Source organism: Physeter macrocephalus, chromosome 2, assembly GCF_002837175.3.
Source record: "Physeter macrocephalus isolate SW-GA chromosome 2, ASM283717v5, whole genome shotgun sequence".
NCBI lineage: Eukaryota > Metazoa > Chordata > Mammalia > Artiodactyla > Physeteridae > Physeter > Physeter macrocephalus.
The window spans coordinates 45,121,740-45,133,970 of record NC_041215.1 but is presented as its reverse complement, the minus strand read 5'-3'; the positions used below and the strand labels follow the sequence as shown (position 1 = coordinate 45,133,970).

Genomic DNA, 12,231 nt, shown 5'->3' with positions numbered 1-12,231 from the left:
AGATTGCTTTTGCTATTTGGGGTCTTTTGTGTTTCCATACAAATTGTGAAATTTTTTTTTCTAGTTCTGTAAAAAATGCTAGTGGTAGTTTGATAGGGATTGCATTGAATCTGTAGATTGCTTTGGGTAGTAGAGTCATTTTCACAATGTTGATTCTTCCAATCCAAGAACATGGTATATTTCTCCACCTATTTGTATCATCTTTAATTTCTTTCATCAGTGTCTTATAGTTTTCTGCATACAAGTTTTTTGTCTCCTTAGGTAGGTTTATTCCTAGATATTTTATTCTTTTTGTTGCAATGGTAAATGGGAGTGTTTTCTTAATTTCACTCTCAGATTTTTCATCATTAGTGTATAAGAATGCCAGAGATTTCTGTGCATTAATTTTGTATCCTGCTACTTTGCCAAATTCATTGATTAGCTCTAGTAGTTTCCTGGTAGCCTCCTTAGGATTCTCTATGTATAGTATCATGTCATCTGCAAACAGTGACAGCTTTACTTCTTCTTTTCCTATTTGGATTCCTTTTATTTCTTTTTCTTCTCTGATTGCTGTGGCTAGAACTTCCAAAACTATGTTGAATAAGAGTGGTGAGAGTGGGCAACCTTGTCTTGTTCCTGATCTTAGTGGAAATGGTTTCAGTTTTTCACCATTGAGAACAATGCTGGCTGTGGGTTTGTTATATATGGCCTTTATTATGTTGAGGAAAGAAGAATGTGCTTTTGATGGAATGTTCTGTATACATCAAGTCCATCTTGTCTAACCTGTCATTTAAGGCCAATGTTTCCTTATTGATTTTCTGTTTGGATGATCTAGCCATTGATGTAAGTGGCACATTAAAGTCCTTTACTATTATTGTATTGCTGTCTGTTTCTCTCTTTAGGTCTGGTAAATTTTGCTTTATATACTTAGGTGCTCCTGTGCTGGGTGAATAAATATTGACAAATGTTATACAGTTGATCCTTGAACAATGCAGGGGTTAGTGGTTTTGACATCCCATGAAATCAGAAATTTGCATATAACTTTATAGTCAGCCCCTTGTATAGATGGTTCCACATCTGTGAATTCAACCATGGATTGTGGAGTACTATAGTATTTTTTGAAAAAATCAACATAAAAATAGACCTTTGCAGCTCTCTCTCTCTCTCTCTCTCTCTGTCCTTCTCTCTCTCTCTCTCCTTCTCTCTCTCTCTCCCCCCACCCCTCCCTCCCTCCCTCTCTCCTTTTGGGATCCCTATAATGTGAATGTTAGACTGCTTGATATTTTCTCATTAGTCTCTTAAGCTATCTTTGCTTTTATTTTTAATCGTTTTTATTTTTTCTGCTCTGATTGGATGAGTTCAAATGCCACGTCTTCAAGTTCACTGATTCTTCTGCTTCATCTAGTCTGTTGTTGAACCCCTTTGGTGTAATTTTAGTTCGGTAGTTATATTCATCAGCTCTGTGACTTCTATTTAACTTTCTTATATTTTCTGTCTCTTTGTTGAAATTCTCACCATATTTATCTATTCTTCTCCTGAGTTCAGTGAGCATCCTTATGACCATTACTTTTAACTCTTTATCAGGTAAATTACTTATCTATGTCTCATTACGTTTTTTTCTTTTGTTTCTTTCTGAGTTTTATCTTGTTATTTTGTTTGGAACATTTCCTTTATTTCTTCATTTTACTTGACTCTTTGTGTTAGTTTCTATGTATTAGATGAAACAGTCAATTCTCCCAGCCTTGAAGAAGTGGCCTTGTGTAGGAGATTAACCTTATTGTTCAACCCTTCCCTGGCTCTTGGTTATCTTTCAAACCTTTATGATTGTCCCAGCAGCCTGTTTTATTTCTAATAACTTCCAGTAGTTGAGTATTTGCCAGGACCTTTCAGTATCCCACAGGGGAGGATCTCAGTCAGCACCTAGATTCAGGCTGATGCAAGCCAGATCCTAAGGCAGCAGCTTTTAAAATGATCAAATATATATAGTCCTGTGGGACCACAAGTGTATGACCTACTGGTCACAAGAGCCAGGCCATCTGGAGTCATCACCTGGTTGTCAGTTGCAAAAATCCATGCTCCAAGCAGGTGTATAAACTCCTATCTGGGTGATACTGGGGAACTGTAGCAAGGCAGAGGGAGAGTGCAAACATAGCATCCATTGGCCTACATTCCTTGAGACCACCTCCATAGGCCTCTCAATGTGTGCCCAAACCTGAAGCCTGGCCCTCAGGCTAAAACTCCAGAACAAGCAAATAGCCCTCTTTCATAGAAAGACTTGGGGTGTGTTTCAGTCTGCTATCTGTGCAGTGCCCTGGGGGTGTAGGCTGCCGAGAACTGCAGGGGTGTTGCAGTCCCTGGGACCCAGTAATGCAAGCCACTTGACCACCAGAGCCAGGGGCTCAAGGCGTGTCCCCTGGGTGGCAGTCATAGAAACTGGGGTGCCAGATGTGTGTCAGAGCTCCCCTCTGAGAGACACTGGCACTCAATAGCACTGCAGAGGGAGAGCACAAATATAATGCTGACCCTCCAAGGTCTCTGGAAAGCGTTATAGTCAGCCGTTAGATGTGTGTTTAATTAGAATTCTGCTCCTCAGGCTGAAGCTATGATGAGAAACTAATAGGCCTCTTTCACAGAAAGATTGAGCTCCTGGGTCTATTGCCTTTTGCTGAGCCCTAGGAGTGGTCGCTCTTTAAGAATGATTTGTCGGTTGCTTATAGTCCTATGGGACCTGTGAGCATAAACCCCGCTGGCCACCAGGCCCAGGTGATGTAGAGCTGTCCGCTGGTAGCAGCCACTAAAATTGGGGCACCAGACAAGGGTATAAGTTCCTTTCTAGGGAATACTGGCCAGCTGGAGTAAGGCAGAGGGAGAGTGCAAAGATTGTCTCTACTGGCCTCTGTTTTCTGACAGCCCCTATGCATGCCCCTAGATGTGTGCCCAACCAAAAGCCTGACCCTCAGACCAAAGCTCCAGGATAAGCAAATAGGCCTCTTTCTCAGAAAGATTGGGAGTGTGTTTCATTCTGCTGTCTGTGCAGTGCCCTGGGGGTGGTAAACTGCCAAGAGCCATCCCTCCGATTGTCATAGTCCTCCAGGACTGTCTCCCTGACCTCCAGAGCCAGGTGATCAAGGCACATGCACCCACAAAACCCAGAGAACCAGAGAAGGAACCCAGAGCACCAGACACATGTAAAACTTCCCCTCTGAGAGACACTGGCACACTGGACTGTGACAGAGGGAGAGTGTGCAGATGGTAACTGCTGGCTGGAGTGAGGCAGAGGGGAAGCATAAGGATAGTGCCGCTGGAAAGAAAAAAAAAGAGCGGTGTCTTATGGCTGGAGAGAGGAGCATAAAGATGGCACCCTCCAGGGAGTGAGGGGAAAAGCCTAGGTAGCGTTTTAGAAAAGAAAAAAAGATGGTAAGTGAAGATGGTACCCACCAGCCCCTGACCCCAGAGATGATCCCAGCAGACTTCTAGGTATGTGGTAATTTAGATGCTTGCCCCTCAGGCTGATGCTTTAAGAGTAGCAAATGAGATTCTTTCATATAAAGTCTGGGCAAGATCAGGTGTTTCCCTGGGGCAAGTGAGTACGAGTGTGTGAGCCCTTTAAAAGCCATTTCTCAGATTGCTCTTGCCTTGTGGGTCTCGTGGTCATGAGCCCCAGTGGTTTTCAAAGCTAGATGTTTGGAGGTGCATGTCTCAGGTGCAGGTCTTAAAAGTTGGTGTGCCCAATGTGGGGCTCAGACCCTTCACTCTACAGGGAGAAGCTCCTGATGGGGGTCATTACTCCAGGGGTGGGCTTTATGGCAAGATTGTGTCTCAGCTTCTCCTACCCACTTTATTGTGGGGTTTTTTGTAGTTCACTTGATGTGTAGTCATTGTTTAGCTAGTTTCTAGGTTTTTCTCAGAGGAAACTGTTCATATGTAGCTGTAGATCCAGTGTCCGTGAGAGGAGGGGAGTTCAGGATCTTTCTATGTTGCCATCTTGAACCAATGACATCAATATTTTGATTTCCTATCTGTCTAACTTACTAAATTCTCTTACTTACAATTTTAAGTGTGTCTGTATATTCCTTTGCATTATCTATTGAGACAGCTTTTTATCTGTAAATAATTTTTTTTCTGATTTCACAATCTTTGTAACTTTTCCTCCCATCTTTTTTGGTTTGTTTCTCACTGCCTCTTTGATCAGATCTTTATTCAAAATGAGCTGTCCAAAATGATTTGACCTTTATGGAATAAATAAATTTAAGTTTATGCAGCAGCCTTCTTCTGTGGATTTCTTTTCTGCTGGCTTTTCAGCTGGTGGTTTCTTGGTAGCAACAGCCTTTTTTTCTTTCCCTCCAAAGCTTTTAAACACCAACAGTCTTCTTTTCTTTCTACACTGCCACTGGCTTCTTGCCTGGAACCCCCTTCTCATCTGATTTGGCTTCTAGTGCTGCCTTATCTACCCGGACTTTGTGATTCTTGGCCTGGTGAGGAATGATGTTCCAGTGCATGGTTTTAGCATATGGGTTTAGGTTCAACATGATTCTCAGGTTTTTAAGTGGATTCTTCTGTAGGAGTCTGTGATGAATCTTCTTGCGTGGTTCTTGGAAGGATCTTTGGATCTCTGGGCTTTTCAAGATTCTGCTAAGGTCTGTATTGAGCATTTTATGCATGGGAAGGTTGCAGTCATTCTTGAGGGAGGCAGCTTCGCACCAAGTGCCATGCACATCACATCCTTTTGTGGAAAACACTTTCAGTCCAAATGCAGAAACGTCCCACATGCCCACCAGGAGCAAGTTTCAACATGTTCACTTTGCTTATTTTAAGCAGAGTGATTGTAGGAATGTTTCTGAAGTCCTTGATAATGCAGGGCCCCCTGTGCTGGATACAATTATAGCTTCTCATTTTGCTTTGCCAGCTCTCATTTGCTGAGAGGCATAGACCTTTTAGATATCATTCCAGTCCTTAAGCTTCTTAAGAAGCAAGATAACCTCCTTGGTCTTCTGGTAGCCTTCAGCTTTATCTTCAGCCACCAAAGGAAGTTCAGAAACGTCCTCAATATGATGACCTTTAGACAGGACCAGCACTGGCAAGGCTGAGACAGGGCACAGCAAATGGCACATCACTTTTGTGTTGTGTTCATTCTGTGGGTGCCAGTGTTTTTGGTGGATGCCAACATTCAGCCCACAGCCCGGTACATATTTCCAAAAGCACCCTGGCCATAATCATGGGCTAAATACTCACTACCTCGTAAATAAAACTGTAGGTCACTTTGAAACTTTGTGGCATCCCTTGTGTTTTCTTTCTAAGACACACACACTTATTGGACATCTCACTCTTCAAAGCAAGGAATGGACTTACTGGGTGCGGATAGTGGAGGTACCAGCAAGGTCATGCTTGTCTAAAGGAGAGTGAATTTGTTGGCAATTCCAACCCAGAATTCTTGATGGCTATCTGGGGGACAGGTACCAACACTAGAAAAAAAACAAACAAAGATTCCTCAAAATTTGGGAACTGGACCAATGACCAGATGAAAAGGAAACTGGATGTGCACATGGTCTGGAATGGCTGCCTGAAGCCCAGATGATTTCTGATGCATTGTCTTTATGGACAGGCATTGCTTGCTATGTGTATTGAGCTGGCATGAAACTATAGCAGCGACTGGGGCACACTGGCTTTTGTCTCTTAATCTGTAAGCCCATGGTTTTCTAGTGGGCAGAATGGTGACAGTGTGATGATGATTTTCAGCTCATATGAAAAAGCTAATTCTTTATGGTAATATAAATCCATCAACCATGAGCTGAGCATAGCTGTGAAGAAAATTTGTCAGGTTAAGCAATTATAGCACCTTGGTGACACAATATTTGACAGAAACCACATTTCTGTTACATTAAGGCATCCAAACTGATCTTTTAAAGCATGACTTTCTCTTATTTTTTAAACTGTATTATTATAACACGTCACTTTTGAGCATCTAGCAATATACCATCCTGCCCTATTGCTCTTGAATTTGATATGAGTGAATGTCTGCCTTAAAATGCTCACAGTAACACATTCTTTGCTCCCCAGCCGCCAGGGAACAATATGTTTTAATTAACATATACATTATACAAATATCTGCTCTTCTTGGTGTTCTGCGTGAAGGGATTGAAATTTATTCCACCAAAGAAGCAAAATCAACACACTCAAAGGCTGGGTACAGGTATATTAGCATTTCAGAGGCTCAAGTGTCATAACTGGTTTAACTAAACAAAGCCATAATGTACATTTCAGAAAACTGCCAGGAAGGAAAATCAATTCTGTATTTGAATTGAATTCAAATAAATCCAGCACTATGTATCTTCACTCAGCATATCCCTACTAGGGTTTCTACAAATTATTTGCAATCAAAATCTTAAACTTGTCTGAAAAGAGACAAAACTGAAAGGTTTGTCCTTACCGAGTGATGGAAGTATTTTGTGTCCTTAAGAGTGGTTAATGGTGACATGCTATTTTTCAATTTCTACCTGGGTATAATTATTAAAATTTTAAACTTTAATTATAAATGTATTCATTTTGTTTGGGAGATGGACTAAGTGAATAGATGGTATATAATGCCTAGAGTCAGACTGATCAATGGTAGTGAAGAAAGCATACCAAATATTAAGTCATGTGTACATTTATATGTTTCTGCAAATTGATAGGAAATTGGTCTTTTAAAGGAAATCTAGGAAGCTAAGGAATTGGGATTAGTATTTAGTACTTAAAAATTATTTTTCATCTATTCTGACTCTTAGGATGAGGCAAGATGCTGGTGTAGTGTTATAATATTTCAAAGATACAATGCAGATGAAAAGCTGACAAATTTAAGATCTGTTTAAAGAATAAAATCAACAAAACACAGTTTTTCAGGTTAAAAATAAATTTATAGGATTTCTTTTTTCCTTTTACTTCAAGTCTCTTTATTTGGCACTCTAGTTTGTGAAACATTGTATCTTATTCTTCAGTTAAAATATAAAATATGATAAGTTTCTTTTAGAAATACTAAAATTAGAGGCAATTATTCCACATTATGAAGACCACCAGAGCTGCAGCATTGCACAACTGCAGTTGGAATTGTTCATATGGAAAATGGCAGCCCCACTGAGCAACTACTTGTGAATGGAGCTTGCCGGTGCTGAGCAATGCCCTGCAGCCTCCATGAGGGCTGTGAATGTTTCTCATCTTTTGTATCAAGTACATAAAGAGGAGGACTTGAAACTCTTCACTAGTTTTCCGCTCTCAGTCTCTCCTCCACTCTTTTTTTTTTTTTTTTTTCTCCTCCACTCTTGACAGCTCTTTAAATTACCTGAGTATCTTCTCCATTCCCCTGGAGGTGATTAGCCTCATTGGCTTGTCCTGTTATTGTGTCCAAGGGAGATGCAATACAGAGCCCTTAAGAGAGTACTAGCTTCTTTTTCTGTTAAAGATAAAAGAATGGGAACAAGAAACCAGGATTCTTCAGTGACCCTATGTAGAGCACAGCCACACGTTCTTGTGACATCACAGATAAATCTGTATGAAGATCTTAGTTTGCAACGTGATACCCAGCTATTCTTAACATTGGTTAGGCTAGGAGATTGCAGATCATAGCCTGTCTTGGTTAAAAGATTAATACCCTAAGTACTTGCAGGCCTATTCTAGTGGATTCGTTACAACTTATTGATGGAATCATGTTTCAAAGTACTTACCTCATCTGTAAAATGAGGATAATTCTTTCTTGGCTAATGTAGTGACTCTACAATGTATTAATATATTAACTCTTGAATGGTCTCAGATCTCCTCTTGTTGGTCTTAAATTTGGGTCCCCCGAGGAAATGTGTACACACCTATGTATATGTGTGTGTGTATATATGTATATACATACATGTATATCTATGTATACACATCTCTATATGTATTCTCAGACAATTTTAGTTCTGAACAAACTTTCATAAGTTGTTTCTTGTGGCAGTGGCTTTGGATCCTTTCAATTTATGATGTAATAATTAGTGATTGAAGATTTCTGTACATTTTTACCTCTTTTTTTTTTCCAATATCTCTGCCACTTTTTGCTATCTCCTACCTGTGTTCCAATTGCATGTTTTGTGGTAACTTTTTTGTTATATGTAAGTACGATGATGTTAGCTAGGTATTAATCAGAGATGTTTGGGTAAAGGGTCTGATAATAGAAAACTTGGGGGAAAGTGCATATTACTCCATTTTAAAGACACCTATAAAAATAATGTCTGTACTGAACATATTGACTAGGGGTGAGTGATCACACACAAAAAGTCCTTTGACTGCTCCCCTTGTGCTTTTAAATATGCAGCAAATCAATAGTGTTTGATAGAAAGATATTTGGGAGGTTTGAGAAATAAATTGAAGCTGTATTTTTAGTATCCAAAACAACAACAACAAAAAATGAGGCTCGAGTGGTTATTTATCCCTGAAATGAAAAACAAGCCCATGGAAAATAAACATGGATATCTAAAACCCTAACGTATTCATGGCCCTTCAGAAACACAATTCTGATTGGCTGTGTATTAAAATCTCTTTGGGATTACATTCTCTGGATTTTAAATTTATAAGGAAAACACTGCAAAACACAGCATCTGTCAGATATGATGTGAACTACTAGCTTAAGGCAGTTAATATTTCTACAGTAGTTTGCACTCCATTTCTTTCGATGATGTCATATCTTTAAGAAGCTGGGTTTTCATTGATTGCTCTGACAAAAAATAAATACTGAACAAAAATCAACATGGAATGGGAAAGGAGGGTGGCAGCATCCAATCTGATGCCTTGATCTGATAAGTTCCAAGAGTTGGGGACTTCCCTGGTGGTGCAGTGGTTAAGAATCTGCCTTCCAGTGCAAGGGACATGTGTTTGATCCCTGGTCTGGGAAGATCCCACATGCCATGGAGCAACTAAGCCTGTGCACCACAACTACTGAGCCTGTGCTCTAGAGCCTGAGAGCCACAACTACTGAGTCCACATGCCACAACTACTGAAGACCACGTGCCTAGAGCCCGTACTCTGCAACAAAGAGAAGCCACTGCAATGAGAAGCCCGCGCACCACAACAAAGAGTAGCCCCCTCCCACCACAACTAGAGAAGAGCCCGCATGCAGCAACGAAGACCCAATGCAGCCAAAAATAAATAAATAAATAAATAAATTAAAAAAAAAAAAGATCCAGGAGCACAAATCCATTTAGTGTGTAATTGTGGCTATTTTAAAATGAAACATATTATCGTTTTCTTTTAATTTATATGTATTGTTTATTCAAAAGTTACTAAGTTGTTAAGACATAAATTATTAAGTTGTCTGAACCTAACTACTTCATAAACAGAATGATTAGGTGTTGCTTTTGGCCTATCAAACGTCATGGAAATATTACTGAGGCACTAAGTGTTCTGTAAGCCAAGGGAATCTGGGAACCTCTGAATTACACAGTTTTGTTGTTTGACACTTGAAAACTTTGAATCTGTTGTTTTTCTTTGAAAATAATCAACAAAGGCCAAGTGATACTCTAGGAAGTTTTCTTGGGGGGGTGTGCGTATGATTTCTAGACTATGGCTAAATATTCCCCAGATCACCAGTCTCTAACTTCCAATGAATTGAAGTGGCGTTTTCTTATTTAGATAGTTTAGTAGCCTGTTCTACTTTCCACAACCCTCACTTCTGGTGTGAGACCGATGAGGCTGCTCCAGGGTAGACATAGAAGTTCTTTACTAGGGGGACTCCTAGTGATTTGGTTCTGAGAAGCCCAGCCATGAGGAGGTGTAAATGGAAAACCATTTCACACTGCTTGATGAAGGAATTGTTACATCCAGGTTTGGGATTCATTCTTGGACCAACCTGAGAAAGTGAAAATTATTCTCACCTTGGTCCCCATTCCAAAGGATGTGAAAATTATCTTAAATCTCCAGGGCAGTAATATGGAGCCAATTAGCAGTCACCTTTCCTCTACCTCATCAAAAAGTCTTCACTCTTCAGTGCTTAGCTCAAATTTCATTTTCTTCCTGAGCCTCGCCTTAATCCCCCAAATGAAGTTAGTCCACGGCTTCCTTGGGTACTCATTTATATCAGTGTTCCTTATTGTTTATTTGTGCTTCCCCTAGTTTGTAAATTCATGAAAAATAGAAATATACTTAGGAAATCTTTGTCCAGTTGTCCTAATGAGCTTCATAATCTCAGCAGTAGCCACAGACTCAATGACTTTTTTTGTCTTTTGGAAAACAAGTATCATTAACAAATTATTATTGTTGTCCATTGCAAGGCTTCTTAACCTTCTGACACTCATAAAATGATAATTCTAGGGCATCCCTGGTGGCGCAGTGGTTGAGAGTCCGCCTGCCGATGCAGGGGACGCAGGTTCGTGCCCCGGTCCGGGAAGATCCCACATGCCGCGGAGCGGCTGGGCCCGTGAGCCATGGCCGCTGAGCCTACGCGTCCGGAGCCTGTGCTGCACAATGGGAGAGGCCACAGCAGTGAGAGGCCCGTGTACCGCAAAAAAAAAGAAAAAACAAACAAAAAACCCTTACAGTGACTGTCCCAAAATTTAGAATATAATCCAAATTCTTCACTACGATTTCTATGGTTGTATGCTGTACACTGCTTATTTCTCTAGCCTTTCAATCATTCTACAAATAGTCATAGAGTACCTACCATATTCCGATCGTGTGGGATATGTATGTAAACAAAATTAAAATCTTTGTTCTCATGGTGTTAACATTGGAATGTAAAGAAAAAATAGACAATAAGCCATAAAATAAACATGTAAATAGAATTTTAGAGGTGATAGGGCTATGAGAAAAATAGCTGGGGAAGTTATAGGGGATTGAGAGTACCAACAGGAATGGGGTCAGCAATTTTTTTGTGTGTAAAGGGCCAGATAATATTTTAGACTTTGCAGACTGTAGGGTCTCTGCTTATAACACAAAGACAGCTACAGATAATATGTCAATGAATGGGCATGGCTATGCTCCAGTAAAGCTTTACAAAAACAAGCAGTTGGCCTGATTAAACTGATGGGCTGTAATTTGAAGACTCCTAGATTACAGTATTAAATCGTCACTCAGGAATGCATCATTGAGAAGGTAGGATTTGGGCAAAGTTACTTTCTGTCCCATTGTCCTATATAATTTTAATCAGAGCATTTATCATCACGTTAACATGTTTTACTAGGATGTTTGTTGGCAAGCTTTGTTTCTGTCTCTCCTAATGAGTATGTAAGTGCCATGAGAGCAGTGAGCTGATTTCCTTTTTGCTCAGCACCTAGAAGAGTGATGGCACATAGTAGATAGTCAACAAATATTTGTTAAGTGAATGAGTGCAGAGTGAATGTCATTCTAAAGAGAGCAGCCTATATTTAGTTCCAGCAAATTATAATCATGATAGATTGAGGTGTTTGTTACTAGATCTTCTGAGTTTGCAAGAGATGCTAGAGATCCAAATTTATATGTAAAATCTCTCAATTTCACATGACTGCAACTAATAGAAAATATAAAAACATTTGCATGTCAAACTAAATATTTGTGGAAGCCAGTTATCCAGGACTTCTTCTATATTCATTTATGGGGTGAATCAGTTGGTATTTTTACTTGAGTATCTTTTCTACACTGTGTGGTATGAAAGGTGATTTAAGTGACTTGTGTAGGTCAATGGGTAGTTAGTAGCAGTATAAATTGCACTCACTTCTTATGACTTCCTACCAAATATATTCTCTGCTGATAAGAACTGCACATGTTAAAATCCCATAGATTTGGGGTTGTTGTGTATTCCTTGTCATTTGTCTCTAGGTATTTTTTAATTTCCTCTTTGATTTCTTCACTGATCCATTGGTTGTTTAGTAACATATTGTTTAATCTCCACGTTTGTGTTTTTACAGTTTTATTTTTTCCTGTAATTTATTTCTAATCTCATAGCATTGTGGTCAGAAAAGATACTTGATATAATTTCAATTTTCTTAAATTTACTGAGGCTTGATTTGTGGCCCAATATATGATCTACCCTGGAGAATATTCCACGTACACTTGTGAAGAAAGTGTATGCTGCTGCTTTCAGATGGAAGTCCCTGTAAATATCAGTTAAGTCCATCTGGTCTAATCTGTCATTTAAGGCCTATGTTTCCTTATTGATTTTCTGTCTGGATGATCTGTCCATTGGTATAAGTGGGGAGTTAAAATCCCCCACCAGTATTGTGTTACCGTCATTTTCCCCTTTTATAGATGTTAGTATTTGGCTTATATGTTGAGGTGCTC

The 12,231-nt window shown here is 39.7% G+C and overlaps 1 pseudogene; it reads right to left on the bottom strand.

Moving 5' to 3' along the window:
* Positions 1-4,210: 4,210 nt before the first annotated feature.
* On the bottom strand, positions 4,211-5,146 carry LOC112064556 (60S ribosomal protein L4-like; annotated as a pseudogene).
* Positions 5,147-12,231: the final 7,085 nt, after the last annotated feature.